The 17450-nt window shown below is 42.4% G+C and overlaps 1 protein-coding gene across 1 annotated transcript in view; it reads right to left on the reverse strand.

Annotated features, from left to right (window-relative positions):
* The window catches only part of FAM83B (family with sequence similarity 83 member B), an 83866-nt gene extending 69310 nt beyond the window's left edge, over nucleotides 1–14556 (reverse strand). Inside the window, exon 1 of the mRNA XM_001927561.5 lies at nucleotides 14224–14556. The gene's annotated coding sequence lies outside the window, so the exon portion shown is untranslated. The remainder of the gene's footprint in view (nucleotides 1–14223) is intronic.

Raw genomic sequence — 17450 nt, forward strand, 5'->3', positions numbered from 1 at the left:
TTATCAGCTCTTTAGGGTCATTTGCAGGAAGTATAAATTCCAAATGTTAAATGTGTAAATACAAAAAATATAAACAAGGTATTAAAAAAAAAAGAAATTTCAATTCATGGGCCACTCTGAAAAATAGTCTGCCCATTTCATTTACAAAACTAAATATGTAACTAACACAAAAGGCATCACTTGTACGCCTAGGATTGATCCCAGAGAAGTGAAAACTTCACACAAAAACTTGTAGATGAATGTTCATAGCAGCTTTATTCATAATAGCCCCAAACTGGAAACAACTCAATCGTCCTTTGTGGGTGAATATTATACAAAGTGTGGTATGCTCATACCATTAGTCAGCAACACAAAACTAACTTCCGATGCTGGCAGAAACCTGGATGAACCCCCAGAGAACTGTGCTGAGTGAAAAAAGCCAACGCCTGGAGTTCCTGCTGTGGTGCAGTGGGTTAAAAATCTGACTGCAGTGGAGATGTGGGTTCAATCCCAGACCTGGCACAGTGGATTAAAGGATCTGGCATTGCCACAGCTGCAGTGTAGATTGCAGCTGCAGCTCAGATTCAATCTCTGGCCTAGGAACTTCCATATACCACAAGTGCGGCCATAAAATAATAATAATAATAATGAGGAAAAAGGAAAAGAAAAAAGCCAACCCCCTCCCCCAAATTACACACTGCATGATTTCATTTACGTAACAGTCTTGAAATGACAAAGTTATAAAAGCGATCAGATTAGTGAATGCCAGGGCATAAAGAAGGGGTGGATGTGGCTATAAAAGGGCAACAAGAGGAATTTTCGGGGTGATGGAAACATTCCGGACTTTGGCAATATCCGGAGTGTGATACAGAATTACAGTTTTGCAAGATGTTACCGTTGAGGGAAGCTGGGTAAAGGATACAATGATTTCCTCTGTATTACTTATCTCGACTGCCTGTGAATCATCAATTATCTCAAAACAAATTATACTGATGAGCAATTTCACTTGCCTTGAGTAGTAACCAAAACAAAAACAACATATATATATATATATAGCTGGGAGGGTTAGAGCTTGTGTGTAAGGTCCCAGCTCCAGGTTCAAAGCCTGCTTTCCCAATTGCTATAGAGCTCTTGGGCCAGTGACCTGCGTCCACAAGCCTCCGTCTGGTCACGTGTAGAAAGAAGGCTGACAGCAGTGTGTGTCACTGAATGCAAGTTCCTGTGCCCAGTGCACACGGAGGCCACACTGAAACATTGGAGCATTGGCGTTTGGAGCTGAGAAAGGTTTATTGCAGGGCCAAGCAAGCAAGGAGAATGGGTGGCTCATGCTCAATAAATAAGTAAGTAAATAAATAAATAAATAAGTAAGCAAACTCTGAACTCCCCAAAGGGTTTCAACAAAGTATTTTAAAGGCCAGGTGAACCTGTGATGGAACATGATGGAGGAAAATGAGAAAAAGAATGAATGTATATATGTGTGACTGGGTCACTTTGCTGTACAGTAGAAAATTGGCAGAACACTGTAAACCAACTCTAATGGAAAAAATAAAAGTCATTAAAAAATTAATAAATAAAAGCCAAGTGAGGGAGAGGCACCCCAGGCTATGTGATCAGCTCGTGCACAATTCTCTGGTTGATGGTGATCAATTCTTAGGAGCCCGCAGGTCTGGGGACTGTGTGCTATGCGTTAAAGTCTTCCACTTGGTGGTGGTTTTCAGCATCTTAATAACTCAGGAACTAGGCATGAGATACTATTATCTGGGTATTTCAGAGGATATGAGGGAGGGGTCTCTCCCCTGGGAAGGCAGTATGGGGTCCTGCTCAGTTACATGTTCATAGCATTAGGTCATTCGAAGGAATAGATGAGGTGACGCCCTTCAAGTATTTCGCTTTTACTACAATTATTATTATACTATTATTGCTATTGCACATTTTAACATTACATTGTGTATCTTTTACTATAAAGATACAAAAACATTTGGTCCTAAGCGTCTTTGAGGATTCAAGAGAAGGTCATGTTTCCTGTTATCCCATTAGCAGTGTCATTCATTGCTTTGTCAGTTGCAATATTAAGCAAACAGCTAAACCTAGTCTCGATTTGTTTATGGTTTCTGATCTAAGCAGGTTCACTGAAGAAACTTCTGAAATAAGAACTCAGTGGAAAAATGCTCCAAGGAGAAATTACAACTTTCTTACATGGCACATAGTCAGAGGTTACAACTACTTAATATGTAAGCAGATGGCCCCCCAATCAGGGCTTTGACTGAAAGAAATACCAAAAAGACCAGAGTTGCCATAGTCTTCTGAGGTCTTATTCCCAACTTGTCTTAGGATGTTTCTATTTAAGGACTAAATGCTGCTAAGTGTCCCTCCAACAGATATCTTCAAATCCTAACCTTCAGCACCAGTGAATGTGATCTTACTTGAAAAGAGGGCCTTCTTTGCACACGTAATCAACTTAAGATGAGGTCATATTCTGTTAGCGTCATATTCTATTCCTAACCCATGACTATTCTTAAAAAGGAGAGACAAGACACAGACAAATACACAGGGAGAACTCCAAGTGACTACAGAGGCAGAGACTGGACACTAAGGATTACTAGTAACACCAGATCTGAGAGAAAGTCATGGACAGGCTACCCCTAGAGCTTCTAGGAAAACGGGGTCCCGAGGACAAATTGACTTCAGAGTATCAGCCTCTAGACCTGTGAGAGAATACATTCTTTATGCCACAAAGTGTGGTAGTTTGTTATAGCAGCTCTAGGAAGCCAAGATAAATATACAAAAGTTAGTCTTTATTTTTAAATGTTCAACAATATAAAATAAAAGAACTTCATAAAAAATAATTTACCATCCACAAATAATTTCAAATGTTTTTTTCTAGTTTATGTCATATTATTAAATCAGTCCTCTGACACAACTTTGATGTTAAGCAAATTTTTTGGTTTTTTTTTGTCTTTTTGTCTTTTTAGGGCCATACCCGGAGGTTCCTAGGCTAGGGGTTTAATTGGAGCTGCAGCTGCCAAGCCTACGCCAGAGCCACAGCAAGGCCAGATCCGAGCCACGTCTGCAACCTACACCATAGCCCATAGCAACACTGGATCCCCAACCCACTGAGCAAGGCCAGGGATCGAACCCGCAGCCTCATGGTTCCTAGTCAGATTCGTTAACCACTGAGCCACAATGGGAACTCCAGATGTTAAGCAAATTTATTAAGGAATATTGTATAGTCTTTCAAATATTGGAAAAACAAATACCTTAAATCACCCTTTTTTGAGGTGGGGGGAATGACTCTGTGATGTGTATCAAAAAGTCTATTTAGAGAAATGAGAATATAGTTTCTAAAGGATCATTTCAGAACATCTCTGTCGTATAAAACCATAATCTATGGTGGACAACAGTCAAAACAGATATACCTCTTCTTTCTTCAGATTTTTAGATGCCAAGATTATGTTTGACTTTTTGACTACAGAAATTAAAGATGACAATTAAAACATTAAACTATTAAATTAAAAACTCACTGTAATATTCAAGCTGCCCAGGGCAATCCAATATGCAGTTTTGACATCAAGACTTATCATAAGGTTCTAAGCTGGCTTCATAATGGCACAACAAAATGGCCCGATATCACAGGTCACAGGCTTCCACAGAGCAGACCAAGGAATACACACACACACACACACACACACACACACACACACACACACACACACGGTACCCTCAGTCACAGAGTGTGGGTGCAGACGGCCCCACACATTTAACAGAATCACCCATTTTATCATGAAAAGGACAAAACTAAACAGCTCCAATTCATTCTATAAATCCCAGAGAAAAATGCCATTTGCTCAATATCTAATCATTGCTTAGTTTCATTCATGTGTTTTAATTAGGGGATGGGGTGATGATCACTTTCATACCAAAATGATTCAGTGTTTGTGTGTTTTTGTGTTTGTGCAGCGGCTGTTTAATATATTTTCATCCCAAGTCTAAACTATATCAAATGTAAGAATATAAAGGCCACCAATTTATGTTCATGACATTAAAACATAATCATTCACTACCATTTGCTGGACAGTAGGACTTCATTGGTTAATCTGTTTTAAACGTATATCAATGACTATGCAGTGTTTGCATTGAGGAAAAAGAAAGCTGGTAAAAGAAGTATCCCAACCATTAGTTTGTACCTTAGAACAGCCTCCTCTTTTTTCATTCACATGGTAAGATAACTATTGACTATTGGCGGTCACAGGCAATTTAAAACCCTGCCTATAAAACAGTCTAACACTTCGTATAGAGCAACATGTGAACAAGTACAAAAAATCCAGAAACTAAAGCTATCTGGTTACAGGGACCACAAAAGAAAGGAAAAAAAAAAAAAAAAAAACAAAAAAAAAAAAACACAGAAATAACCTCATGTGGTTAATGAGGTCTTTGCAAGTAGCTCAGGGGCACTCAGTCTCATCTTCAATTCTCAGGGGCCAGAACCAGAAGCAGGGCAAGGAGTGCCCACAGCACTTCTGGCACAAGGTATCCTGTCTGATGCATCCGTGAAAGGCCCTATTCTCTACCTCTTCACTAGACCAGGAGTCCTTTGAGGGAGACACTGTCTCTGGCACAGTCATTAACGCTCAGGATGTAGAGAAACGTTACATGATAAGCTAATCTTGTACTGCCTAATTACTCAGTGGAACAGAATGAGCGCTGATTAAAGTGTGATATGCCAAACAATGCTGAAGTATAAAGTGTTTTTTTTTTAAATAACACCCATGCAGAACATTGTTAAGATTGAAGCACATATTTACGTTAAGCAGATGATAGTTTTTTGACAATACAAAATATTGCCCATTGGTAAAATGCTTTAAAAAGGACAGAAACCCACTGCGAGCTGTAAAGGTAATTAGGTAAATCTACAGATCTCTTTCAAAAATCATAAACACTAATTTCAAAGAAGCACCCTGTCAGAAGAATGGAGATGTTATCAAGTGTCACTTGGGGAGTTGCCCTAAAATTTTTTATCTTTTGAAATATTTAATTATGATAAAGTCTTTCTGAAAATAGTCTCCATGCATTTAATCTTAATGAAAAAAAGTTTCAAGTCTTGAGTTTGTCAATGAAAAAGTGATACAAATTAGTGTAAACATGACTCCTTTCCCTTGTGTTTTTGATGTCAGTACTATTATTATATGTTTTTACTTCAGCAGGAAGAAAGGATTCTTTGGGTGTTTAAATGAATTGTGATTGTGGCTGTTCAGTTTATCATTAAGGCGAAATTGGAGTCAACTATATATTCCATTACAGCCCTGAGAAGTTTAAAAGTCCATATATATGTATATAGATTTAGATTTTAGGGCCGTACCTGGGGCATATGGACGTTCCCAGGTTAGGGGTCAAATTAGAGCTACAGCTGCCAGCCTACACCACAGCCACAGTAACATGGGATCAGAGCTGCAGACATGGGCCCAAGTCACAGCCACAGCAAGACCAGATCCGAGCCGTGTCTGCGACCTACACCACAGGTCACGGCCATGCCAGAGCCTTAACCCAGTGAGCGAGGCCAGGGATCAACCCGCATCCTCATGTATACTAGTCAGGTTCCTTTCCACAGAGCCACAACAGGAACTTCCATAAAAGTCTGTACCTATTTTTTTACAGCTTGATGAAACACAGCAGCGTAAGCTCTCAGTTTACCCAATACCTATCCTGACACAAACCCGGAATCTGGTTTCAAGAAGCAGGTCTATTTCTCTACTCGAAAGTAGGCAAAAGAGGATCAGGATCTACTTTGGTCTTGAGAATGCTGGAGCGTTAGGGGAAATGATTTTTAATAGTGATGGCTATTAATGCCAATGAGATCTGAAAATCATGGCCGAGACACCCTCAATGCTGGGCTCTAGGGCAGTGACCAAGAATTTTTTTCAAATGCCATCAAAGCGTCCTTTCCCGAGGTCCAGGCTTGAATTTGGGAGCTTCACTCACCTCCATCCACAACCTTCCCTATTAATACCTCCCCTAGGAAGACCCCCCAAGGCTTACGGCAGGAAATCTCCTGTGACCACAGCCGGCAGGCCCACCTCCAGGCCTGCCTGTGCCCCTGGGCTCTTATAGTCAATTGGTTGCCAGACACCTTTCCTGGATAATTAGCAGATTTTCTTTCTTTTCATTTAACAAATCTGGGTTTACGCCCATCTTAGGATCTTGGCACCAGCTGTACCGTCTGCCCAGAACACTCTTTCTTTTCACTCCTGGCTTATCATACATCACCTCCTTTTGTTTTTTGGGTTTTTTTTTTTTTTTTTTTTTTTTTTGGTCTTTTTAGGACTGCACCCTCAGCATATGGAAGTTTCCAGGCTAGGGGAGGAATTGGAACTGTAGTTGCCAGCGTACACCACAGCCACAGCAACGCGGCATCCAAGCCGCATCTGGGACCTACACCACATATCATGGCAACGCTGGATCCTTAACCCACTGAGTGAGGCCAGGGATGGAACCTGCATCCTCACAGATGCTATTCAGATTCTTTTCCACTGAGCCACGACGGGAATTCCATACATCACCTCCTTAGATGTTTTCCTAACTTCTTTAAACTTTTTTTTTCCTGCCCATTTTAAAAAGAATCCACCCTCTCTGCCATTCTTAATTCTTTCATCTGGCTTTATTTAACTTCTCGTACTTATCATTATGTAAAATAACCAAGGTATTTACTTTCTTGCTGCTGCTTGTATCCCCTCACAGGAATGGAGGATCCTCGAAGGCTACCAAAGCAGGTAAGTTCTCGTTTACGTGTCCCTGCCATAGTGTGTAGTCATATCCACCTTCAATAAGGTCTATTGTCTTACAGTGCTCTTATGTTGGGATCCTGGTTCCATTCTACCCTCCCTGTGTAATCACAAAGGAGAAGCAACCAGGGATCCATCTCTATCGAGCCATCCATCCATCCCCTCACCTGTGTCCCTTGCCTCTCCCCCCACTTCACAAGATCCATCCACAATTCCCTGATTCCAACAGAAAGTGGGATTCAGGTTCTTTCAACCTTGTTTTCTGAACCTTAGGATAATTTAAAGCAAAAACTTGATATATTTAGACAGAGGCATCACAAGCAACCAGGGACACCTGGAGAGAAATGTTAAACATATGTCGTATGCATTCCTGTCCCACCTTTTGAGTCTATTTAAGGAAATAAAAAGTCAATCATGGTCCATGGTGACATTTACAGAGAGACAGGTGCTGTAGGAAAACATTAAGTATGTGCTCAATGTGAACTATAAAAGTGGTTTTTCAAATACACTAACAAAAAACAGTGTCTCTAGGAAAAAGTGAAAACTTGCAAAAAATGTATTTGTGTGGGTATGTTGGGAACAGCTATCAAATGCCAAGGTGTTAGTAGTTTATTTAGAGGCCAAATAAAAGCAGTCTTGGACTGTTAAAAAGTAGAGGTTTGCAAATAGTAATGAGGTTGTGGAAATCGTGCAAGTGAATACAAGTGTATTTAATTAAACCACCAAAAGTTTAAATGGTAAACATACATCTAGCTTGGAAAAAAAACATTGGTTTCAACTTGCGTAAAGAGTCATACAAAAAGATCAGGACATCTGAAACAACCTGTGTCTAGCAGCCCTTCAATTTGTCCTTTCCCTGGGAAGTCACTTTTACTCAAGGCTGCTTAGATGGCTATATCACAATTGAAATAAGGGATCCTCTTTTATTTTCTTCTAGAAATCCAACCCCCACCCCCGAAAAATGTAACTGGAAAGCTAGCCCATGCTAGTTCAGATATTCGTATTGTTTTCTCAATAAGCTGCTTACAGAACACTTGCACAGGTGGAAATGAGTCAGTGAGGTATAAATAAGGATGCACATTTTTAAATGTGTAAAATGCTGCTGGATTTGTATAACGGACGCTTCTGGATTACACAGAACAGCAACCTGAGCTCCCTGTGATCTCTCCTCATTACTGTGCTTTAATTTCTGACCTTGGTTCTACCTGGGAGGCTGTAATGACAAAGCTGTGAGGCTCTGCTCACAGTTTCTTAAACCAGACCTGAACGGGCAGCTCTCTGTTTCATGTTCATTTGTCCTTAAAGCCCCTGTCAGTGTCACGGTGAAGAAGGGGATGGCATGACCACGGGGTATCATGACCACCATTGGTGACTTTCTCTTCTGCACGATTTAGTTGTGTGTGTGTATACAAGTGCAGGTGTGTAAATCTTGCTCCTTCCTCTCCTTGACTGCTCAGAGTTCTAAAGGATTTCAAAGCTGAGGCTCCTCTCTTAGTCTTGCAACTTAGCTTTTCCCCAAAACATGTAGTTGGTATTTAGCAATTCCTGCAACAATGTACATTGGGAAGTGGAAAGATCTGGGCACTCTTTCCCAAAAGATGTCATCACAAAGCTATCTTCTCTTCCCTCAGTTGGAATCATTCTCTAAACAAATCAAGAAAGTCATTCACATGAAACGTATACCAAATAAACAACTATTTGGGTTCTCCCCCAATTAATGGTATCACTATGTTGTGATAAGAAAAGTAAAGATAGCAATTTGCTTCTTTATCTCAAAAAATTAATCATTTTATCAAGTCACCTATTCCATGCTGCACACACCTACTTAGGATGGACAAGGGGAATTGCATTTGGGATCCAATGGTCTTGAAGATATTTCTTGCTCTTTTCTTTTTAGGTTTCTTGTCCTATCTCTTCAGGTATCAGAAATGGGAGTAAATCTACTCTATAAACAAAACACAGGATCTAAAATAGTTTGAAGACACTATCTTAGTAAGAGGGCTCTGAATCAAGGCTTCAAGAATGTATCAGATCTGACTGACTTCTCAGAGAATACCTTTAGCTATGAGCTAATAGCTAAAGAATTAGGATAAGAATTCCTATACTAAAGAAATTTTATACTATAAGAATTTCTTATACTAAAGAAATAGTATAAGAATTGGCCTAATATTGCACAAATAAATGCTTTTGTAATAAAGCACTTTTCATATTACTTTCAATGTATAGAGGTTGATGGCTTTGCCTGACCTAAAAGACACAGAAATTGTAGACACAGGCTGTAATTTTAATTTTCCTTAGTGTCGTGTTTCTAGTTAGGTTTTTTTTTCTTCTTAAGAAAAGATTCAATTATATGTGCAAGTGGGCTCCTACTTAAGTTCTTTTGACTTTCGAACTTCTCTGCATTCGACACATACTTAAGTAACTTTTCTGTGATAACTCCAATCTCTAATCCATTAATTAACAAATATTTCAACTTACTGCCCAGGAAGGCTGTCAGCATGTCAATATGTGGTTTTAATAATACCATTATCCTCTTTTTACTGTCTTATTTGCTCTCTTATTTGAATATTTTATTCCAACTTGAAATCAGTGTATAAGTTTTTGAAAAATAGATAAGTCTCCATGATAGTGATGAAATGCTTACCTAATAAATGGGATATAACTGAGGCAAAGATAGAACTTATTGGACATACCTAATGAGACAAATCTTTAGTTTTAACCAAATGATCCATTGGGAAAGAAAAGCGTTGGTGGTATAGTGGTGAGCATAGCTGCCTTCCACTGGGAAAAAAAAGAATAATTTTTTAAATGCATAAACAGTTAGAAATGCATTGTTAAATGTTGTATTTAACATTAAAGTGTAACTAGCAATTTTATTTGTAATATTTACAGTGTATTTTGGTTATTACATATTATATATGTTATATAATATATCATTATTATAGAATTTCCCTTGGAATACATGTTATTCATAGAACTTGATTTTACAGATATTTAGAACATATAATATGCTAGAGTAGAGACCTGTACTGATGAAAGTAATGTTAGAAATGAAGAAACATAAATAAATATTAAGAGATGAAGAGATAGAGAAAGAGGCAAACAAATAGAAGCAGGAAATGGGAAGGTAGGACAGAGAAAAGAAGAAAGGTAAGGTAGAAAAACAAGATAAGAAAAAGGATGAGAGGCAGGAGCAAAGAAAGACAAGACTAGAGTTCCCATCGTGGCTCAGTGGAAATAAATCTGACTAGCACCCATGAGGACACAGGTTCGATCCCTGGCCTTGCTCAGTGGGTTAAGGATCCGGTGTTGCCCTGAGCTGTGGTGTAGCTCACAGATGCTGCTCCGATCTGGTGTTGCTGTGGCTGTGGTGTAGGCTGGCAGCTGCAGCTCCGATTAGACCCCTAGCCTGGGAAACTCTATATACAGCAAGTGTGGCCCTAAAAAAAAAAAAAAAAAAGAAAGGGAAGAGAGGAAACAAGAAGGGACAAAGAGAGGCCAAAAAGGCTACGACTGGATGAAAAGGTTAAAGGTACAGTAAGAGACTCAAAGTAAAGGAAGGATGGAGAAGGAAGAAACAAAATCATCACAAGGGAACCCTGTCAACAGTTCCCTACACTAAAAGCAACGTAGCTTTATTTCACTTTTCTCAAATAATTCAGAAGCTACATTTATTTGCAAAACATACATTTTTTAAAAAAACATCAGGAAACAGCTGTTGAATGAGTCAGATGAGACTTCGTATTTGGAGCAAAGCAAAGTGCTGTTTAGAAGTAAAGCCATCACTGCCTCGCATGTGTATAAATGACAGCCCAGAGAGACACCCCATGGTGAGCAATTCTATTAGAGCCATTGAGGTGGAAGATACCACTTTTTAGTGCTTTGAAAACTGCCTTTTCCTCCCCAAGTGAATAATGCTTATACAATCTGAGAAGCAATGTGATAATACATAGAGAACTAAAAACCTTTGAAATGAAAATAGGACCACAGAAGTGGAAATAACAAGATGCCAGTAATACTTGGGGGAGACCTTAGTTAACATTATTTTTATGGTACCCTCCATAAGAAGTGATCACAGAGAATTTCAGAGCAGAATGGGACACACTAGTGATCATGTACGCAAACCCTTCAAAGCACCGGTGATAAACCTGAGAGGCCAAGAGAACTGAAATACTCTGCCCCACACCACTGCTGACTCCAGCTGGCTAATGCTCAATGTCACAAATGATTAATGAACATGTACAGTACCTGCTGGGATCTTCAGAGAGTGTGAAGGAAATACTAAGCAAAGGGACCTGATCCATTAATAACTGTTTGTACTTATAATTCTTATTAGGTCCCTAGCCATGAGCTTCCTGAGACCCAAGGACAGTATCTTGTTAGCCTCATATTCCCACAGTAGAAAACATTGCTCAGTGGATAACACTCAATGTGTGTGTGTGTGTGTGTGTGTGTGTGTTTAATGAATGGATAGGGCACAAGAGCACAAGGTCATGACCTTTACGCACTCACGACTGCATTGTTTTTTGGATAAATCTTTAAAATAGGCCATTTCCAGTAACACAGTGGTTACACTGGACGGTCTGCCCGTGTAAAGGGGCTAATTATCACTACCTTACCTTTCCCAAGAATGAGTAAAGTCTACAAATTATTTGACACATAGTTCAAAAGTGAAATGGCATGTACCTCTAGGGGACATCTGGCCTTACTCCGAAGGACGGAGTGAACATAAAATACAAACCGGGTAGTAATTAGACGTCCCAGAGGAAAAGGTTGCTCCTACCAGCCGTGATCACGTGAAGCGCCCAACGGGTACATATTGCTTATATTTGTATCATCTCTCCAACCCAGGCTCAGCTTCCTCACAGCATCACAGCTGCTGAAAACGTCTTTTGCCTCCATGACCCTCTGTCCCTCCTACATACACTGGCCTCCTGACCCCTTTAAAAAACCCTCCGTCCCAACCGTGGAGCCAGCTTGGTCCTATTCAAGTTCATCTCCACACATATCCTTTCTTCTGGAACCCACCGGCCCCCATCTCCTACGTCAGCAGCCTACTGTACTCATCTCCCATGATGGGCAATGCCAGTCCCTGTGGGAGACAGACTACCTACCTGGTGGACTGGGATAGGTACCTCAAAACAGTGCCAGAATCCCACTGGCCCACCTTGGTAGGCAGGGATAGTCATCTGAAGGTTCCAGCACATTTTCTCAGAGAAATGTTGGTGGATTTAATTCTTGATGGGTCTTAGGTGATATTTGTAATAAAATTTAACCCACTGTATCTATAAAATCCCTCAATTAGATTTTTTTGCATGGTGGGGGGGTACATTCTAATTTTCAAATGATAAATTCATCAACAAATTTCTAAAACACATCCTACTTCCAAATTGGAAATAATTAAGTGCACAAAAGTACATTTTAAACATTGTGTTTGACAGACTCTGGGAAATTGTGAAACATCCCTCAAACCCTCATATGCTCATATTCTGCAAGTTACAGAGGGAGAAGCATGCAAACTTATCAAACTAGCTAAACAAGGACAACTGTAATTTTACAAAGAATTAGTTAAATTAAGCTAAGTGGGGCCTTTTCAAAAGGTCTCCTTCAACCAGATTTACATTACAGAAGAGGCCTGATTTACTGGAATCACATTTGCCACGAGATTCTCCAAACTTGAAGGACTCTGTTACATCATGGAAAGTCACAGCCCTATAATGGGAAGCAGGCAGGTGAGTTGCTGCAGGGTGAGTAAGTCGTGGTCAGGAACACCTCCACCACAAACTGTAAGGGGCTTGGTAGCAGGAAGGGATAGAGCAGATGGAATAATAAATTAATTAACCCTCCCCAAAGAGTTTAGTCAGTTAAAGTAATAGTCTCCAGAGAGCAATCACACAAGACATCACTGAGTCAGCACCAGAGGTGTGGTCCGTCCCCATCTACTCAATCCCTTTCAGCAATTGTTCAATTGGTGATGCTTCCCACAATACACTGTGAGCATCTGGGGTCTAGAATGTGCCAGCTTTAAAGGCCGGATCCACCCAGCCCCTAGGCAGGCTCTGCCGGGTGCAGCCAGCACCCTTCCTAGGTGTGTACACCACGTAAACCCAAAGCCAGGGGTGGAATTAGGACTGGAAGGTGTGGGAACAGCTATCATTCTGGGAACTGCAGGGAGACAGGGAGAAATCAAACAAAACTAAGACCTGCCCCACCCCCACCCCATCCGGTTTCACACTACTCTGATTCTTTAGTTACTATGGAAAACCCAAAAGACCAGCTTTCTCTTCTAAGTGGCTTGCATCACTGTCTGCTTTCCCATATCTTTTCAGGTCTGATTCATCCTCAGTCATGGCTTTCCCTGGGGCCCTTGCATGTGTGGGGGATGAGAAGGGGAAAGAGGGGAGGTGCCTGCCGGGAACCAGGGCAAGTCTATCAAGTGGGAATCTGGAAAAGAGCTGCTGGACATCAGAGTCTAGCCTTGACTGCCTGCCACCAGCACAGCTCTTTCTCAGTGTTCTGGCCTCCTTAGCGCTTATCTCCACTTCTGGGTCAGAGACAGTGTAATTTACAAGCACAGCCCTCCACGCACGGTCCCCATGCAGTCCTGTGTCCCAGACCTCGGTCTCCTCCTCCCGATAAAGCAGCATTGTCTCCTCACATACCCATGATTCCTACAACTAACATACACACATTCTGCCCCCCATACCCCTATAAAGGTGATGATTCTCCCAACACGACACAAAGAACAGATCTAAAATCTCCATGTGACTTTCCAGAAGCAATCTCCTCTCCTTTTAAGGCCACCACCACCCGGAGCAGTGATTCTCAAAATCTGATAGGAACGAGAATGACCTGACCAGCTAATCAAGGTCACAGGCTCAGGGACACTAATGTTTGAAAAGCACATACCCGGACTAAATCTGGGAGAAGCGGGATCGGACACATAGTGGGTCGAGGTAAACTTTTATTTTCCTTTTTGAGTTCTGTTCCCCAGGCGGGATCTAAAGCGCATCCACGCCCTCTGCAGCGGCGACTCCCGCCCTTTTCCCGAGCTTTCCCCCCCGCCCCCCGCCAAGTCCCCCCATTCCCAGAGCTGAGGAGCCGCACTTTCTAAAAGCCGCGACCCTCCCCGCCGCCGACCCCAGAGCAAAGAGGCAACTGATCCAAAGTCCACCACGGGCGGCTGGCTCCGGTCGCTTGGGCACCTGAACGCAGCCAGCCTGAGGCTGAACTTTCCAAACTTCCCGTCTTACTCTCTCCCCCCACCCCCGCCACGCTAATGAAAGAAAAGTGCATAAAACGGAGGGACCCAACTTCGCGACTCTCCGATCCTGCGCGCGCACGCCCCAGGGTTAGTTCGCGCCCCCAGCTTCGCAGCCCGCCCCGGGTGGCCGCGGTCCCGGCCACGGCCACCCTCCGCTTGCCCTCCGCGCGCGAGGGAGGAGAGGGGAGCTGGGACCCCACTTACCGCTGGGAGGGCCCGGGAGCCGCGCGCAGCCGCGCCCGCGCCAAAGGTTCGCCTGCCAGGAAGCGGAGGGCGCGGGAGGTGGGGAGTCACCTGCGCGTCAGACGGCGGAGGGTAGCTCAGTCCCGCCCGGGCCGCGCCTCCCGGGCCCCAGGTGCCGAGCCTGCGAGGGCGGGGTGGGACGGGCTGCAACAGGTCTCGAATCCTGTCGCACCAAAGCCCGCGCAGCCGGCCAGCGCCCCGGAACCTGTCTGAACTCAGAAACCCAAGCTTCTGCTAGCAAAGTAAAAAGCCTTTCTTTCCTGTCCGCCCTCCGGGCTCCCCCGCAACGGCAAGTCCTGACTTCCCGGCCCGGCGAGCAGAACCCGGAGGACCGCGGCGCTCACCTGGGCAGAAAGTGGGTTCGGCGGAACGGCATCCAGCTCCCATCCCCCGCGCGTCCGGAATGCAGCAGGGGTTGGCGGGGGGCGGCGGGGTGAGAGCCAGGGAGGTACCACCCCCAGGGAGCGGGCGGACTCAGCCCCCGGGAGATAATTCCCACCCGCCGCCAGCGATGCCGACCCTACCCCACTGCCCGAGTGTGCCCAGGTTTGGAAGAGAGGAGGAGGTGGAAAGGTGGAAGAAAAAAGTGCCTGTGAATTCATCTTTTTATAAGAAAGAAGAATTCTAAATATCATCAAAGATATGGGACCGATTTAGGAGTGTCCTGGTTACTGACTTGAGATGAAAAGGTGCTGCTTAAAATGGGAATACATGCTGGAAAAGCAGGCCACTCGAAGTAGGGTGCTATAGACCATTGTTATGGAAATGAGACATTATCATTTGGTTTTAATATAAAGTAATGAGAGCAATTAACAAAATTCGTTCTATATTTCCTTATCTACATCTCAGTAAGTCTGTTTCAGGTGTTCTAATAATTGTATAATCACCTCGTCTTCAAGACATAGCCATTTGAAGTAAATGTTTAAAATGCAGCCTAGTAGGAGGAGAATGGCACTTAGGGTAATAATGGGCATATTTTCAACTTCCGGCTTGATACGTAAATTATCATAACCTGGAAATGCTTTTTAAAATGAATTCTGTCTATTTCGCTCTGAATAAAATACGGGGAAAATGCTGAACTGCTGCTATTTGAGTTAGATCCTGACCTATGGGTAGACTTCTGAGAATGAAATGTGCATGTTCTAGGTGCTAAAACAGGGCAAAGGCCAGGTAGGAAGTAAAAGTAAGTTCCAGCATGGCACAAAACTAAGCTTCCAGATTGTGGTATCTGTGAACTGTAGTTTCTTTTCTTCAACAACATGTGGAGAATTGTTTGGTTTAATAGATTTAACTTTTTTTTTCCCTCTTCTCTTTCTGCTAATTTCCTTGTCTCACCTTTTAATATTTTTGCAACTCTGGACTTCATTTTTGGCATGCAGTCCTCTGACTCACTCAATTCATGTTCACTCTGTGGATCTTAATTTGATGGAGTTCAAAAATAATGCTGGATTAAAAGAGAACTACTTATGAACATTTTTGAAACTGCTTGTAAATATACACTTATCCTAGTTGAAAAAAAAAACAAAACAAGAATATTTAGACTAAACAAATTAAAAGGGGCCTGTGGGAAGCTGAATTTTATTAAGATACGTAGGAGTTCCCTGGTGGCTTAGTGGGTTAAGGATCCGGGGTTGTCCCTGCTGTGGCTCTGGTTCCTACTGTAGCAGGTGTTGGATCCCTGGCCCAGGAATTTCTGTGTACAGAGTGCATAGGCCCCCCCAAAAAAGAAAAAGAAAAAAGAAAAAAAAGTTATGCATTCAATCAAAAAACAAGTGAAATTACGCAAAAGGAAATCCAACATGTTAATTACTCAAAGCAAATAAAAGAGTGGAAAATATAAGTAGAGAGGAAGAATAGATTAAAGGTGCTATGCTAAGTGCTTTCCTTAGTGGGATGAAAGCGTGTATAAAATTGACCTGACATCTTAAGGAGCCGACAAGTTAGGTGAAAAGCGAGGACACATGCACCAAAAAGGCAGCTACTAGTACAAGCCAGTGTGAGGAACTTTAAGTGGAAAGGCTCTATGTGCTTTACTAGGTAAGGGGAGGACAGGATGAACTGCTTAGATCTCCGGAGAAAGCTGACAGAACTTCACAGAACTCTCGGAATTTGAATTGGATCCTGACCGATAAGCAGACTTGGCAGGAGATGGAAGCTCATATATAACTCGACGGTGTCATTGCAAAGGAAAGGCTGGTGAGAAAGCAAAAGCAAGTTCTGGGACGGTACACAGCAGTTGCCACATGTGGCCGTGGGCATGGCAGGGCTGCATTGAAAGGTAAGCTTAGGAATAAAGTTTAGAGGTATTTCCTCACCTACGGAATGAGGTCATTGTTATTTACTGCCTAGGATTGTTGTGAGAATTATGAATTGGAAACAGTAAAACCCTTGTCAGAGCACAGATATGGGGTAAGACTACTAAGTGGCCACTATTATGTCACTGTGAAGAGCCCTGATTGCAAAGCTGAAAAGCACAGACTTGTGTCTACTGATGGTGGAATCATGACCAGTCTAACAGTTGGTGCCCTTTGATAAAAATTCTAGAGTCTGGAGGAACAGCTAGGGCCAGCTGTGGTGTTAAAAGGGTAACAAGGGTGGGAGCAATGAAAACGGAAAGGGGACCAGTTTGGCAGCCAACCCGACTGCAGGTCAGCGTAGTTTAGGGTCAGGTTGGATGCGGAAGGTAGAGGGAATGACATAAGAAGTAACTGGAGTTTCAAGTCACTAAAAGTTATCAGTGGAGGGAAGGAAGGAAATAAAATTGCCATGTATGTGAAAAGAAGGAAGAGGCAGGGACAGGGTCACGTGAAATTTATTTTGGGGATGTTGTGGGTCTCTGTAAGTGGACAGGCACTCAGAGAAAGATTGGGGAAAGAAAACTGCACAGGAAAGAGGAGGGATAAGGGGCAAGGTCCAGACAGTGTGGGCAATGAACCTCAGCCTTCCCATATGAAAACTGCGCCCCGTAAATTCTCAACTTAGGATTTTTTTTTAACATACAGCGGAGGTCCAAAACAGGAACTAAAAGAATTTTACAATTACTACCTAAAAAGGTAACTTAAAAAAAGGCGTGAGAAGTTTGCACTCTTGATTAAGAGGCTCCCAAACAGCAAGTCAATCATCATTACTTCTCTACTCCATTCTATAAAATTTAGGCTGAAGTCCAAGGATAAAATAGTGGAAATGTT

The sequence above is a fragment of the Sus scrofa genome, chromosome 7, assembly GCF_000003025.6.
Source record: "Sus scrofa isolate TJ Tabasco breed Duroc chromosome 7, Sscrofa11.1, whole genome shotgun sequence".
NCBI lineage: Eukaryota > Metazoa > Chordata > Mammalia > Artiodactyla > Suidae > Sus > Sus scrofa.